The sequence below is a fragment of the Typopeltis vanoorti genome, chromosome 16 (assembly GCF_054136105.1).
Source record: "Typopeltis vanoorti isolate ZY-2024b chromosome 16, IOZ_Tvanoo_1.0, whole genome shotgun sequence".
Lineage (NCBI taxonomy): Eukaryota > Metazoa > Arthropoda > Arachnida > Uropygi > Thelyphonidae > Typopeltis > Typopeltis vanoorti.
Window position 1 is genome coordinate 100,779,364 of NC_143564.1, and position 16,356 is coordinate 100,795,719.

General features: G+C 39.1%; 1 protein-coding gene across 4 annotated transcripts in view; it reads left to right on the plus strand.

Moving 5' to 3' along the window:
* Rbcn-3A (rabconnectin-3 alpha) overlaps positions 1-16,356 on the plus strand; it is a 984,230-nt gene that overhangs the window by 721,662 nt on the left and 246,212 nt on the right. The gene's annotated exons all lie outside the window — the stretch shown is intronic.

Below are 16,356 nucleotides of genomic sequence, written 5' to 3' on the forward strand. Positions count from 1 at the left end.
AGTTTGGTCTTTTGGCTACTCACCATACCAGCTTTGCTTATTCTGTTGTCTGTTTTCAGATTAACCTGCCGTCTTCACTAAAAACTGGGCCTAAATAGCTGAAATATTTTACTTGTTTTATAGTATCTCCATTCAGAATGCAACTGAAGTGCCTATTTTCATAGTTTTGGTCTTTTAATTGTTGATTTTCATGCCAGATTTGTTACAGCTGTTATTCAAATTAATTAGAGAATCCTGCAGACCTGCACTAGATGTATTTAGGATTAAAACATCATCTACATAAAGCAAAGAACTGAGTTTGACATGTCTAATTCTAATATTGGGCCTAATTCCACTTTCTTTCATAATGTGATCCATGAAGGATTAGAGTGGAGATAATGTGCATCCTTGTCTTAACCTTAATTTTACTTCAAATCATTTTCCTGATAATTAAATACTTAAGGAATTGACAGCGTATTCTAGAAATATAAATTAAATCAACTTTAATATATACTTTCCAATATTTCGGCAATGTCACTTGCCGTCTTCATGGGAACTTAAGATAAAGACACGTGCACGCAAGTGCTACATAACAGCAAATGAGAAATGAAGCGAGGAAGCTACTGTTTTCCTAAAGTCTTGATGGTGTCCCCAGGTGGACTATATTAGGTGTTAAGGTTTGGGCTGAAGTTTTTCTGATGCATGTTTCCCAAATTTGGGGCAGTCTCATGCATCCAATTTTTTGAAGTTTGGCATGTTCCTAAGGTCTGAGGCTGATTCCATGAATGGAGAATGATTCCATGAAATAAAAAAGAACTCGACGTCCAAACCAAAACTACAAATGAACACAGTAGTTAATCTTTCTTCTGTTATCTTGAAGCCTGAAACACTCAACGCTCTGTCACGTGGAACTTCGCTATTGCTCCTAGGAAATTACAGCCGAGGAATCAATGATCCAGATTGAACCCGAGATTCCCCACCTTCCAAACCACATTGCCAACGATAACAGATTGGATGTAGCCTGTGTTCTCACAAAAGTAAGACCACCAAAAACCAACATATCCAATAGTGAATACAAGTCTCTACAGGAAATGAAGAAAAACAAAGAAATAGTTATCACCAAAGCAGATAAGGGGAACGCCACTATGGTACTCGATCATACTGACTACAGAGGTAATTCTCGTGGAAAGGCTTAGACGTTGGTTATGCATTTTCACTATATAATTTAAGGAAATTACAACATACTAGGATGTACATTAAAATAAATTTTAATATATTTCAATATTTCAAGAACTTAAATTTTCAAGAACCATTTTCATTAAATTTTCAATTGCCATTTTCAAGAACTTAAGTACAAGACACGTGCACGCAGGCACAACAAAACAGTAAGTGAGGAAGAAGTAGGAAGCTATTATTTCTCCTAAAGTCCTGATTGTGCCCTCTAGTGGGCAATGTTGATATTCTTGGGCGATTGGGCTGAAGGTCTTCTGATGTAGGTTCCCAAATTTGAGGAAATCTCATGCAGCCAAATTTGTTGAGGTTTGGATCGTTTCTTAGGGCTGAAGCTGATTCCATGAAAAACCTTTTATATCTGTATTGCTACGGTGTATTATCCTGGCTTTCTTCCACCGTATTCTATGGCAGGTATCCAGCGCATGGTCAGCAAGACCAGAGTGGCTGTATTGGTGAAAACGGATGTAGGCCTTGTGTTCTGAAATTCTGATATTTGCTGTCCTGCCTGTTTGGTCAAAGTAGGACAGCTTACAGCTGCAAGGGACATGGTATACAACAGGTAGGTCTAGGGAAGGAGGGAGGTTGGTCTTTAGTAGAGCGGATAAGGGATGCCAATTTTTTATATGGTCTGTAACACCTCTTCCAGGGTGAATTTGATTCTGGGGTGTTGGTTGTTTAAGTTGGTTGTTAAACAACCAACACCCCAGAACCAAATTCACCCTGGAAGAGGAAAAAAACAACTGCATTCCTTTCTTAGACACACTAGTCACCTGCCAGCTTGATGGAACCTTGGTTTTCTCAGTATATAGAAAACCCACCCATACAGGCAGATACATTCACCAACAATCCCACCACCTCTCCTCACAACAATATGGAGTCATTAAGACACTACACAACAGGGCTAAACTTATCTGCTCGAATGACAATGCCCTAAAAACAGAACTAAACCACATTCTCAACACTTTCTCAGCCAATGGCTAACCCCCCCCCCAAAAAAAAAAAAAATCCAAAAAATATTGAAACCAGTAAACCACAACCTCCCTCCCCCTCACAACAAGGATTTCTCTAAATCCATCGCCATACCCTACATCCGAGGTACCTCAGAAAAAATCACAAAAATCTTAAAAAAACATAACTAAACTTCTTGTTACAGACCATATAAAAAATTGGCATCCCTTATATGCTCTACTAAAGACCAACTTCTCTTCCTAGACCTACCTGGTGTTTACCAGGTCCCTTGCAGCTGTAAGCTGTCCTACTTTGGCCAAACAGGCAGGACAGCAAATATCAGAATTTCAGAACACAAGGACTACATCCGGTTTCACCAATACAGCCACTCTGGTCTTGCTGACCATGTGCTTGAATACCTGCCATAGAATACAGTGGAAGAAAGCCACGATAATACACTGTAGTAAATACAATTATGAAAGGCTTTTAATGGAATCAGCTTCAGCCCCAAGAAACAATCCAAACCTCAACAAATTTGGCTGCATGAGACTTCCTCAAATTTGGGAAACCTACATCAGAAGACCTTCAGCCCAATCGCCCAAGAATACCAACATTGCCCGCTAGAGGGTACAATCAGGACTTTAGGAGAAATAATAGCTTCCTACTTCTTCCTCACTTACTGTTTTGTTGTGCCTGCGTGCACGTGTCTTGTACTTAAGTTCTTGAAAATGGCAACGTGACATTGCTGAAATATTGAAATATATTAAAATTTATTTTAATGTATATCCTAGTACGTTGTAATTTCCTTAAATTATATAGTGAAAAAGACTACAGAGGTAAACTTAATGCTTTACTATTAGATCGAGCTACTTACCTCCCCTTTGAATCCAATCCCACCAATTCACAAATTAGAAAACTCCATAGGCTCCTTAAGGAGGTCACTTCTTGGCCTGTGGAGATTACTAACAGACTAAAACCATATAGCTCTAGACCCCCCCCGCCCCGCTCCGTATATATTGGCTCCCAAAAATACATAAAGAAAATGTGCCATTACGTCCCATAGTGGATGGCATTGATTCCCCCACTTACAAACTAGCTAAATATTTAGCCAAAGCGCTCTCACACTATACTGGCAACACACCATCACACATAAAAAAACTCAGCCCACTTGAAAGCCAGTATAGAAAACCTTACATTCCAACATAATGACATAATGATCAGTTTTGATATCTCCTCCTTATTCACTAATGTCCCCACTCAAAGAAACCTTAGAGCTAATCCAAGCTAAATTTCCATCCGATATCTCAGCCCTATTTCAGTTCACAATGAACTCAGGCTATTTCGTTTGGCTGGAAAAATTCTACAAACAGATAGAGGGGAAAGCCATGGATTCACCACTTTTCCCACCCTTGGCCAACTTCTTTATGGAGACTTTTGAAGAGAAAGCCTTAAACTCTGCCCCACAAAAACCTACCATATGGCTTCGCTACATTGATGATGTGTTCGCTATTTGGCCACATTGCCCAGATACATTCCTCTCCTTCCTAACACACTTAAACAACCAACACCCTAGAATCAAGTTTACCCTGGAAAAAGAGGAATACAATAGCCTCCCCTTCCTAGACACACTAGTCACCTGCCAACCTGATGGTCTTGGGTTTCTCAGTTTATAGAAAACCCATCCATACAGGTAGATGCATTCGCCAACAATCCCCCCACACACACACACACAACAATATGGAGTTATTAAGACACTATTCAACAGGGCTAAATTAATCTGTTCAAATGACAAAGCCCTAATCACTGAACTAAATCACATCCTTAACACTTTCTCAGCCAATGGCTATCCCCCCCTCCCCCCAAAAAAATACTAAAACCAGTTAAGCTGAAAAGCCAAAAGGCTATTTTTTTCTGGCGAGGTCGATATAAGTTAAGGGGATATAGTGACACACCTTTCGGTCAATCGTATAGCAAAAGTATGTAAGTTTTCTTCACTTAAACTCTGATATTAACCAGGTCTAGCTACTCACTGATGAGACCTCAAAAAAGGTTGAAACCGGTCTGGGTAGTGACCTCTCCTCATAATGTAAAACAGTACTACATCTCTTAAGAGCTGTGTTTTACATTATGAGAAAATATCAAGAACAGTGAGGAAGCTTGCTTCACCTTTGCAACGAGTTGCCGTGGTGTGGCACTACCAAGTGGTCACTTACGCTTGGATACGCTGACAGTTCGTCGGCATGAAACGTTACAGATCGTAGTGTTCGATCTTAGTTTCGCTTACTGGCTGAAAAACAATAAGGGATTTTTATCCCCTTAACTTACTAAAACCAGTTATCCAAAACCCATCTTCCCCCTTCACAAAAAAGATTACTCTAAATCCATCACCATTCCCTACATCCGAGGCACCTCTGAAAAAAATCAACAAAATCCTAAAAAAACATGACTTGACCTCTTGTTACAGACCATATAGAAAATTGGCATCTCTTATCTGCTGCACTAAAGACCATCCACTTCCCGTAGACCTACCTGGTGTATACCAGGTCCCTTGTAAATTGTCCTACTTTGGCCAAACAGGCAGGACAGCAAATATCAGAATATCAGAAAACAAGGACTACATCCGATTTCGCCAGTACAGCCACTCTGGGCTTGCAGACCATGCTCTGGATACTTGCCACAGAATAAGGTGGAAAAAAGCCACAGTAATACACTGCAGCAAGTTCAAATATGAAAGACTATTCATGGAAAGCCTCAGCCCTTAGGAACATGCCAAACCTCAACAAATTTGGATGCATGAGACTGCCCCAAATTTGGGAAACATACATCAGAAGAACTTCAGCCCAAACCAAGAACACCTAATATAGCCCACAAGAGGATACCATCAGGACTTTAGGAAAACAGTAGCTTCCTCGCTTCATTTCTTATTTGCTGTTATGTAGCACTTGCATGCACATGTCTTTATCTTAAGTTCCCACGAAGATGGCAACGTGACGTTGCCGAAATATTGGAAAGTATATTTTAAAGTTGATTTAATTTATATTTCTAGTATACGCTGTCAATTCTTTAAGTATTTAATTATCATGTTTAGCCAGCGTATAAGCCTTTCTACAAGAATTAAAATCATCTTCCTGTATTTCCTTAAATTCCAACCTGCTGACTGACAACTTAAATATAGACTATGTATTGCTTTATATATTGTTCCATTCACCCCCATACAATTGTAATGTTTTGAAAAGCTTTTTTCTTGGCACCTTGTCATATGCATTTTCCAGATCTACAAAACTTAAATATAGATCCTTGTCATATTACCATGATTTCTCAACTATTTGTCTTCAAGTAAAAATCTGAACTTGACAACCTCTATTTGGCCTGAACCCAGCTGGTTCTTCTCCAGATTTCTCTTCCATGATCTTTCTCAACCTCTTTTCAAGTATGCTTGCATAAATCTTACCTGGAACACTTAGTAGAGAAATTCCTCTGTAATTCTCACATTCAGCTTTATTCTCTTTTGTATAGATGGGAACTTTGGGAGCTCTACTCCAATCATTAGGAATTCGACCTTCTGACTAGATCCTCTGAATTATGTAGTGTAGCCATTATAAAATTTTTATACCTCCATACTTAAGCATTTCTGATAAAATATCATCTACACCAACTACCTTTTCACATTTCAAGTTTTTGATGGCTTTTTCTACCTTGAATATTGATAGGTATTCCACTTTGCATTCTTCCTGAAAATTTTTAGTATGTTCTGTGACTGCTTGGTTCATTTAACAGTCTTTTAAAGTAAATACTCCAGATATCTAGGATATTCTTATCTTCAGTTTTCGTGTTACATTTTTAACATATTTACTTTTAAATTTAAATTTTAATTTTAAATTCACATTTAAATTTTTATATTTTAATTACCAATTAGTTGTTATTATTAGACTTTAAAGTGCTAACCGGCAGATTAAACATGGCAGCAGCTTTGTCATTCCATGACTTAATTTAGATTTCAGTCGTTTCGTTAAGTGTGAGGTGTGTTATATGTATTCTTTTGATTACATAAATGATTTGTGGATGTTTAGGGCAGATGGAAGGAGGGTGTGTACGAAGGTGTGACCTGAATGAGGAATTGATGAATGCAAATATGAAATTGATGACAGAAAGTATTAGTAGCGAGAATATCGTGGGGAAAATGAGTGCATGTTCGAAAGAGAAGGATGGGGTGAAAGAGAGGTGAAAGAATGTTAAAAAATCAGTAAAAAAGAAAACAAGTGATTTAAAAACCATAACAGATGTTAATAAGGACAAAAGTGAGGCGAGAGTAGTGAAAGGAAACGAAATTGAGAGAACTAATGGAAATGCCGTGATACAGGAATCAAAAGTGGAAAAAATCAAAAGAATGAATGATAGCGAAAGTTGGACGCATGTTGGACCCAAAGTACAAAGTACAGAAAGATGAATGAGAGTGAAAGTGAGAAGAGGGTGTCAAGAGTTAGAAAATTAGAAAGAATGACTGATAGAGAGAGAGAATGTGACGCGAGATTCGGAAGTTGAATTGGATTGGATGAGGAAAGAGATGAAATGGATGCGGAATGAAATTAAGAAAATTCGGCTAAAAACTATTAAAACTAATCATGATGGCACAAAAGAGTTAATGAAAGATGAGGAGTGGTGTTGTATGGCGACTCCATTATTAAAGGTGTGCTGGATGATAGGATGCACAAAGTATGTTTTCCAGGCTGTAAAACGAGTAGAGTGATTGAGGCATTGGATAAGAGGAGGGAGCGAATAAAGGCGTTGATGGTTTTAATTGGCACGAATGATTTAACAGAGGAAGTAAAGAGCAAGTCAGAATGGATGTCAGGAGGCTGCTTAGAAGGATATGAGAGAATAGTGTGACAGGAAGGGTACTCAGTGTGTTGCCTAGGTATGACTGTGGTGAGATGAGACTGAGAGCAAGGATTATGAACGATATGCTGGCTGAAATGTGTGAGGAGATGGGAGTACAGTTTGTTAATGTGTTGAATGAGTTTGAAGTAAAAAGTTAACTGTATGGGAGAGATGAACTGCATTTGAGGTGGTTGTGGTGTGGGTTGCTTGGAGAGACTGCTGCTGGAAGGCAGAGAAGTGAGTAAAGTGAGAGAGAATGAATCAGATCAAGCAGGAAGTGATGTGGAAGAGCAGGAGAGTAAGACACGAGAGAGAGATTGAAGAGGTGGTTATGAATGAGGAAGTGAGTGGTATGAGTATAGAAAATGAGAGAATGGGTGTGCAAGAGGAGCAGGGGAATGGGAATGCTCTGGGTGGACAGGAGTACACAGTGTGAGAAAGGTGGATGCTCCGAGAGGAGGTGAGAGCATGTGTACACAGGAAAGAAATGGTATGACCTGGGATCAAGAGGAACAGTTGGAATTGAAAATTATTCTAAAATGAATAAGCAGAAAGGGAAATGGCCCAAGTCGAAAATGGAGAGATCACATCGAGTGAGTGGTATCAGTAGAACTAGCTGTAGATCCAGAAATGAGCTGTTCTGTTTGTATACAAATGCTAGAAGAATAAGAAACAAGGTAGATGAAATGGTTGCATTAATTGCGTCCGTTCACCCAAAGATGGTCAGAATAAGTGAGACATGGTTGGAAGAGGACGACATCCTGAGAGGAATAGAGATGGAAGGATATGATGTGTTTTGTGAGGATAGAAGGGGTAAAAAGGGAGGGGGAGTGCTATTAATGATAGAGAAAGAGTTATGTCCATATAAAGTAGAGATGCAAGGGGGAAATAGTGCCAGTGGTTTTGAGGCAGTATGGTGTGAGATAGCGGTGAATGGAATCAAAACTTGGTTGGATGTTGTCATAGACCAGGTAATGTGGATGGTGGCGATAATGAAATGTATAATCAAATTATTCAAGCAAATAAGAAAAGGGTGATCATTATGAGTGATTTTCATTATGGCAATATAGACTGGAATGATGAGATAGCAACTGGAAGTAAAGAAAATGAGTTTCTTGAGTTTTTGAGGGATAACTACCTCAGACAGTATGTAACAGAGGGCACGTGAGGATTGAGGGTCTTAGATTTGGTCTTCTCATCAGAGGATGTAATTATAAATGAGGTGTCAAATCATCCAATTGGTGAGATTGACCATGAGGTGATTACCTGGGTGGTTGCCACCAGTGTGAGGACCTCTGAGAGAAAAGGGTATATGTGGAACTACAAGGGGGGTGATTATGAAGAGCTCAGGAGACAGCTTGTGGGTGTAGCATGGAATGCTACACCTGTAAGCTGGAAGAGAAATCAATGCAGCTTGGGGTTTTTCAAAAACTCTCGAGTAGATGCAATGTCTAAGTGTATTCCAAGGGTGAGAAGGTTAAATAAGGTAGGTGTGAGATGGATGAATAAAGAGATTAAGCATGCGATACAGAGAAGGAGGGCATTGTGGAAGAAGCATAAGAGAAGTGAAAATAATCAATTCCATGAGGTCTACAAAGACCAGGCATGGAGGGTGACTTGGTTGGTGAGGATAGCTAAAGAGAGGTATGAACAGCAGTTAGCTAATGAAGCTAAAAAGAATCATAAGGAGTTCTTTCGATATGTAGCCAGCAAAAGAATGAATGATTATGGAAGGATGACATTGATAGGAGAAAATGGTATAAAGACAGCTGTTGCAGAATGTGTGGTGGAGATACTTAATGAGCAATTCATGAAGGTCTTTCAATCTTGTGAATGTGACTTCATGGAGAGATTGAGAGCAGTAGATGATAGGGGAGGAGAGACTGACAGTAAGTGAGCAAGAGTTGTATGGGGAATTGAGTAAACTAGATGTTAATAAGGCTGTGGGACTTGATAATATATCACCACGTTTTCTGAAATTATGTGCCAGGTAGTTGACACCTGTCTTGACATATTTTTTTAATATGAGTCTTGCACTTGGTCAAGTCCCTAAGGAGAGCAAGATTGTGTCACTTCATAAAGGAGGTGATCGAACTCAAGCATCAAACTATACGCCTATCTGTGTGTCAGGTGTTGTGGTTAAGTTGTTGGAGAAGCCTGTGAGAACTAGGATCCAGAGTTGGGTTGACAACAATGGTATTATCTTTGATGGACAGCATGGATTTGCTAAAGGGAGGTCATGTTTTAGTAATCTGCTTACTTATTACAATAAAGTGACTGCTTCCTTGGACAGAGGAGAAGGATACACAGTAATATACTTGGATTTTGCAAAGGCTTTTGATAGAGCACCTCATGATAAGTTGACAGTCAAACTAGAGCAGATGGGGTTGGATATTAGATTAGTGCATTGGATTGGAGACTGGCTGTGTGATAGGTATTAATAAGTTGTGTATGAGGGAGCGATTTCCAGTAAAAGGAAAGTCACTAGTGGAATGCCTCGGGGGGGGGATCTGTTTTCGGGCCATTACTGTTTAACTTGTATATTAACAATATAGGTGAAGATTTGGATGGAGATATTCAGTTGTTTGCAGATGATGCAAAGTTGGAATGAACCATGAAGAGTAGTGAAGATGTTGTGACCTTACAAGAAGACTTGAATAAATTGAGTGATTGGGTACGGAAATGGAGATGTGAGTTCAATGTTGCAAAATGTAAGGTTTTAAAATTTGGGAAACAAAGATGGGATGCAGAATTTATACTTGGTGAGGATATATTGTTGGAGGTGGAAGAAATAAGAGATCTGGGGGTGATAGTGGATAAGGATCTGAAATTTAGGGGACACATCGCCAAAATTGTGAAGACAACACAAAGGCTTGTGGGAATGATGCAGAGGACATTGACTTGTAGAAGTAGGGAGATTCTTGTTCCATTGTAGAAGGCTTTCATTAGGCCACACGGACTAATCCCAGATTTGGTCACTGGGTTTTCAGAAGGATGAAGAGATGTTGGAAAGGGTCCGAAGGTGATTGACTAAGGTAGTTTCTGACCTCTGGAATGTTGAGTATGAGGAAAGATTGTGAAGATGTAATTTGTAGAGTCTGGTGGACAGGAAAAAGAGGGGAGATATGTTAGAGACCTACAGATTGGTAAGGGGTTGTTATTGGATCAATGCTGGAGAAGTTCTACAGAAAATAGTGGGAGAACCAGAGGTCATCCCTGGAAACTGTATAAAGAGGGTGTGAGTAGGGGAGTGAGAGGCAGGTATTTTTCGTGCAGATTTGTGAATTATTAGAATGCCTTGCCTGAGAGTGTGATGTCTGCAAGGAGTTTGAATGTGTTCAAGGCACTGTATGATGAGCTGTGTGTGTGATAAAAGGACCTCTCAGATGAGTCTTTGACTCCATGAGGTCTTGGGGTAATAATAATAATAATAATATTTATCATCTGTGATTCCTTTCACAGTACTCTTTCCTCCATTTTTGAGCATTTTCAATACCCTCCAGAATATTTTGTTATCTTCCATGTATTTATAATGAGCGTGTATTTTCTTGATCACAGAACTAATGTAGATAACTATTTGGGAACATTGATCAAGTGTAAATGGATAAGTATTTTAATACCGACTAGTTTCACCAAACTTAAGATGTTGGCATCGTCAGGGTACAAGCACTGAGGTTTAAACATATCACAAAATAGATCTTAACTGTAAATTCATTTACAGTTAATTTTCGGTTAAATTACAGTTACCGTGAATTTACAGTTAAGATCTATTTTGTGATATGTTTTAACCTCAGTACTTGTACCCTGACGATGCCAACAGCTTAAGTTTGGTAAAACTAGTCGGTATTAAAATACTTATCCGTTTACACTTGATCAATGTTCCCAAATAGTTACTTCCATATATTTATTTTCTATATTCTTACCAAAGTCAGCCCATCACTTTTTTTATGTACTTTTACACATAGCTTAGCTCTCTTACCTTTTTTTCTTTCTGTATTCTCTTAGGGAATCTGCTGACTTATTTGCTAGGAACTTTTGGTATGCTTTCTTCTTTTCCAGGACTGCCTCTTTAACGTCTTGTGTCTACCATAGGGTGCTTATTTTTTTTATTATTGCAGACAACTTCAACAAATTTCTCCCTAGCTGAATCAGTCAATATATTCTTCAGAATTTACCACTGAGTCTCAAAGGTTTGGTTCTTGTTTTCAATCAGTTTAATTTTTTCTTCAATAATGTTTGTATAGTCCAGTCTGCAGTTAACTTATGAAAGCTGCTCAGCTTTAATTATTTTTAAAACTTTCTTACATACTGTTCTTTTCATTGTGATATTCATTTTTATCTTGCTTAGCTCTAAGTAATGGTCACTTCCAATTTCAAATACTCTGTACACTCTCGTATCCTGATCCAGTGTGAAGATATTACTATCAATAGCGACATAGTCAATGACTCTTTTCTTATTGCTTGTGTCTCCTCTCCCCATGAACTTGTGTGCATCTGTATGTGCACATGGTGTTAGTAATGACTAGCCCCTATCCTGATCAGAAGTCACACCAAATACAGTGGTGTCTCGCAATTCAACACTAATCCGTTGTCGAATTAATGTCAAATTGTGAAACGGTCGAATTGTGGGACAATATTTCCCATATAAGTCTATGGAAAATAGATTAATTCGTTGTCGGACCCCAATCCCACCCCCACCCCTAACGGGGGAATGGGAGAGAAATACACCATGTTATTTACTTTACTTTATGTATTTTACTATTGTATAACACACTAAATTACAAAATACACCATTGTATACACAATACATACAATCTATTGAGCCTTATATGTTGGAAGGGAGTCTTCTCATCTCCTCTTTGCTTGAACAAGAATTAGGAACTGATCAAGGGTGGACTGTGTCTCTCCCTCTTTTTCAAGATGGTTTTGAAGTGATGCATGATGGTGTTGTTGAACAAATCTGTCATTCTCCTCGCATCAGCAGTGTTGGGAGTACCATTCCAAACAAACAAACTGCACCTTCTCCCAATGGAATAAAACTTCTTTAATGGCAGCTTTGGTATCAACCCTTTTTCCCTGCCATCCTCTTCTTCAGATGAAATTCCTCTTTCTCTCTCCTTTGTTTGCTGTTCACTGAGTGCTCCGAGTTCTTCCATGGCCAGTTCGTCATCACGATCCTCCACAAGCTTTTCTACATCTGCCTCATCAACTTCTTCTATGTTGAGATTCTCCACTGTCGAAATGATCTTTTGCATGGCTGCAGCTGCTTCTGATTCTCCAGTTGCTTGGTCTGCACTGTTGTCATCCTGAGCAAAATTGCAAACAAGTTTCTTCCACGGTGCATGAAGGGTTATCTGTGTCACTCCATCCCAGGCAGTTTTAATAAAGGAAATGGCATGGAGAATGTTGAACTCAGTCTTCCAGAAGTCCTTCAGTGTCTTGTCAGAAGAGTGGGTCATGTCAAAAAGCTGTGAGAACAAAGCATTGGTGTAAAGTTTTTTAAAAACTTGCAATCACTCCTTGATCCATGGTTGGATCAGTGACGTCGTGTTTGGAGGCAAGAACTGGACTTGGATGAAGTCAAAGTCAATTTCAAGAATGTCCTCTAAGTCTTGAGGGTGGACACTAGCATTGTCAAGGATCAGCAGTGCTTTCAAAGGAAAATTGTTGTCAGTGAAGAACTTCCTCATGCTTGGGACAAACACCTCAAAAATCCAATCTTTGAAAACTTGCTGGTCTACCCAGGCTTTTTGCATTGGATTTCCACATCACTGGCACTTTGGACAATGATTTTCTTCCCAAAGCACAAGGATTTTCAGAGTGGTTGACCAGAAGTGGCTTTAGTTTAAAGTCTTCGCTTGCATTTGCTGCCAATAACAAGGCAGACCTATCTTTCATAGGCTTGTGTCCTAGGAGCATCACTTCTTCTTGTGTGCTGTAAGTTTGATTTGGCAAGTGCTTCCCAAATAACCCAGTTTCATCCCCATTAAAAATTTGCTGTAGCAGGTAGCCTTCTTTCCTGATTAAATCTTCAATTTTTTTCGCAAACTTTTCTGCATCCTCTTTATCTGCACTAGCAGCTTCCCCCTGCCTGAGAACACTATGAATGCCTGTTCTACGTTGGAATCTGTGAAACCAGCCTCGACTTGCTTTGAATTCCTCAGTTTGATCTGGGGTACATCCTGGAGTTTTCTTCTGCAATTCTTCAAAAATTAACCTAGCCGTCTCACAGATCATTGCCTGAGTTACTGGATCTCCCTTCATCTGTCTTTCTCTAATCCAGGTGATAAGCAGCTCTTCCATCCCTTCATTGATTGAAGATCTATTCTTGTCAGAAATCTTCATTGCACCAGCAGACACCCTAGCATCCATAATCTTCTCTCTCTCTCTGTTGCCACGGTTTACCTAGGAATGCCATACTCTTGAGCTACATCTGTAATTATTCTACCTTTATGCACTTCATCTACAATTTCTTTCTTCTTCTCTATTCTCAACCAAGTGTGCTTCTTTCCTGAATTATTTCTCTGTTCACTTCTCTTTATACCCATTCTTAAATTTCACTCAAAAAAAAATGACTGTGGATGCACAAAATTTTTACTTTCTGAAAAATGCAGAATTGAAAATTAGCACAAAGAACATGAGCAAACACTAATGCAGCCCAACAAGAAATGACAAATAACAAATGACACTGCACAATTTCATGCACGCATATGTGCCGTCCCGCAAAATTCAACTGTTGAATTGTGAGGCACCACTGTACAATTATTATTAGCTTTACCCTTTTCTCCAAGTTTTTCCACAATGTTGCTATATGCCTACTTACTTATCCCCTTCACTTCCTGCAGAGCATAAGACTTCAACCCTTATTCTCCATTGGATTCTATCCATTGTTTTGCTCTTGATCTCATTCAGGATTTCCCTGGCATTTTTATCTGTACTTCGGTTTCTCTCCTCCAGGTCATTTTAGGGCATCCCTTCTTCTTCTTCTTCTTCCCTATTTTTACTATCAAAAGCTTTTTCAAACTCATTGAATCCCAAATATGTGCTGCTCTGTCATTCTATAGATTGTTCAGTAATTATTTTCAAAGTTATTATTTGGTCTGTGCATTAGGTCTGAAAGCTGTTTATTCTTTACTCAGTTTACGTTCAATTTCATATTTGATTTTTTCTAATATTATTGTAGTGAAGATTTTACTAACTTTGCTTAGAAGAGATATTCCTCTCCAATGTTTGCATTCTGTTGTATCTGCTTTCTTTGGTATTTTCACTAATAATCCTATATTTCAGTCATGTGGTCATTCTTCCTTTATCCATGTTTCATTTAGAAGGGAATAAAGTATCTCTACAGATATATGTATGTCTGCATTAAGTAGTTCTGCTTGTATGTTTCTATCCGTGCAGCTCTGCCATTTCTGAGTATCTTTATTGCCTTAGTTACTTCTGCTTTTGTTATGTCTCCTGTGTTTATGTTTAATGTTTCCATATCAGTATTTTCTGGGAATATAGTTTCTTGTATTGGGGCTTCACTTTTAGTATTTCCTGAAAGTGTCTTTTTACCTCATCAGTATGTTTCCTTGCTAATGTCTTATTGGTCTCTCTCTTTTCTCATATTTTTTCCAGTTATCTTTCTTGTTATTTTGAAAAGTTTCTTGGAATCTAAGTTTGCTTCTGAACTCTCTCTCCTGTTTTCCTAGTACTTCTTCAGGTATTTCATTGTATAATTGTTCTATATTTTCCCATTTTTCTTCTATATCTCCATTTTCCCCTTCACTGGTATTGTTTCATATTTGTTTTTGATCGTACAAGCAAAATTTTCTATGATATCTTCATATTTCAGTTCATTTATATTGTACCAGTTTCTTTTGCTCCTTAATTTAAATATCTTTGCTACTTTCATTTTTATCTTTGTGTTTACTTAATAATTGAACCATTTCATCTGCTGCTTCAGTTACTGCACTACCATCAAAATTATTCTTCCATAATCTTTCTTCCTTTTACTTGCCACATGCCAAAAGAGCTCTTTTCTAATTGCCTTTGGCCTGCACTGCTAATTTCTTCTCACACTCTGATTTGACCTTTCTCACCATACTAATAACCCTTTTGACCTGTGCTTTGTGCTGCTTGTATGCCTGCTGATCCCCCTCCATGTGGGCACCTGTTCATGATGGTGGTGGTGGAGGGACCTCCCAGTGGTGGTATTGGCCTGGCCCTTTTCATTCTTCTTCTTTTCCTTTACTTTTTCCGTATTCTTTGCTCTACTTTTCCTGAGTCTTTTTTACTATTTTTTTTCCAGACTACCATCACTGGGATCCAACGACCTACCACCAGGGAGAATCCTGGTAGTCTTGCACCACTTTGGCCTCTGTTTCGGCATGATAGGCAGTCCTGGATGGCCTGGCCAGGATCAGTCAGCTAGTGGGCTTGTCTGCAAGGGTCATCGGTATTGCAGTAAGTCTCTCACCCCATGGTCTGGGGTTGGGATCCTAAGCTTGTTGTAGTGCTGGCATAGCATCTGGGGGTAGCCCTGGTGTTCCACTCCTGAGAGCAATCATTGCTTGCTGGTCAGTTGCCATTCATGGTGGGTGGGAAGCTCTGGTGCCAAACCAAAAACTCCTTGAGCATAAATTCTTCATCCTCAAGAGTTTCTCAGGGGCACTTACTAAGTTCCAATCAACTACTGTTACTTGACCTGTGCTTTGTGCTGCAAATGCTGTAGATACAGCATTTCATAAGAGAAGTAAGAAACAAAAGATAAAAGATATATGATACTAGTATAAATGTACCAGTGTTTCTGATCATTCACACAACAGGTGAAAAGCCAGTAGGGAAAATGTCACCCTTCTTTATTCAAAAGGGTTTTGAAGAACTGGCAGGACTTCCTAAAACTGTTAGGAAATTACATTCTAGTGATATCCTTGTGGAAAGATTGTGTCAGCAGCATTCTGAGAAAGTACTGGGAGCTGGCCTGGTTTGCCAGTTGTTTAGCATATATGCTCACCAGCCAAAAGGCTGTAGGTTTGAATCCTGCCATGGGCATGGATGTTCATGATTGTATGTGGAAATACTAGTGGTGGTGGTGGTGATGGTTCACGGTAGATGGCGTTGGTGTAGCTGCGGTCAGTTGGTGGAGACAGTTGTAGAACAGGTGCCCTCCCTTGATGAGTCTTTGAACTCCCTGGAGGTGTCAAATAATAAACATCAGTGGGTGGAATACCAATCACAGTAACACTTCATAAAACACTCAATTCCTGTAAAGGAATGATATCAGAATGGGATCTTTGATGTTCCTGATGAGGAGATATGTTCAGAGCCTGTTAA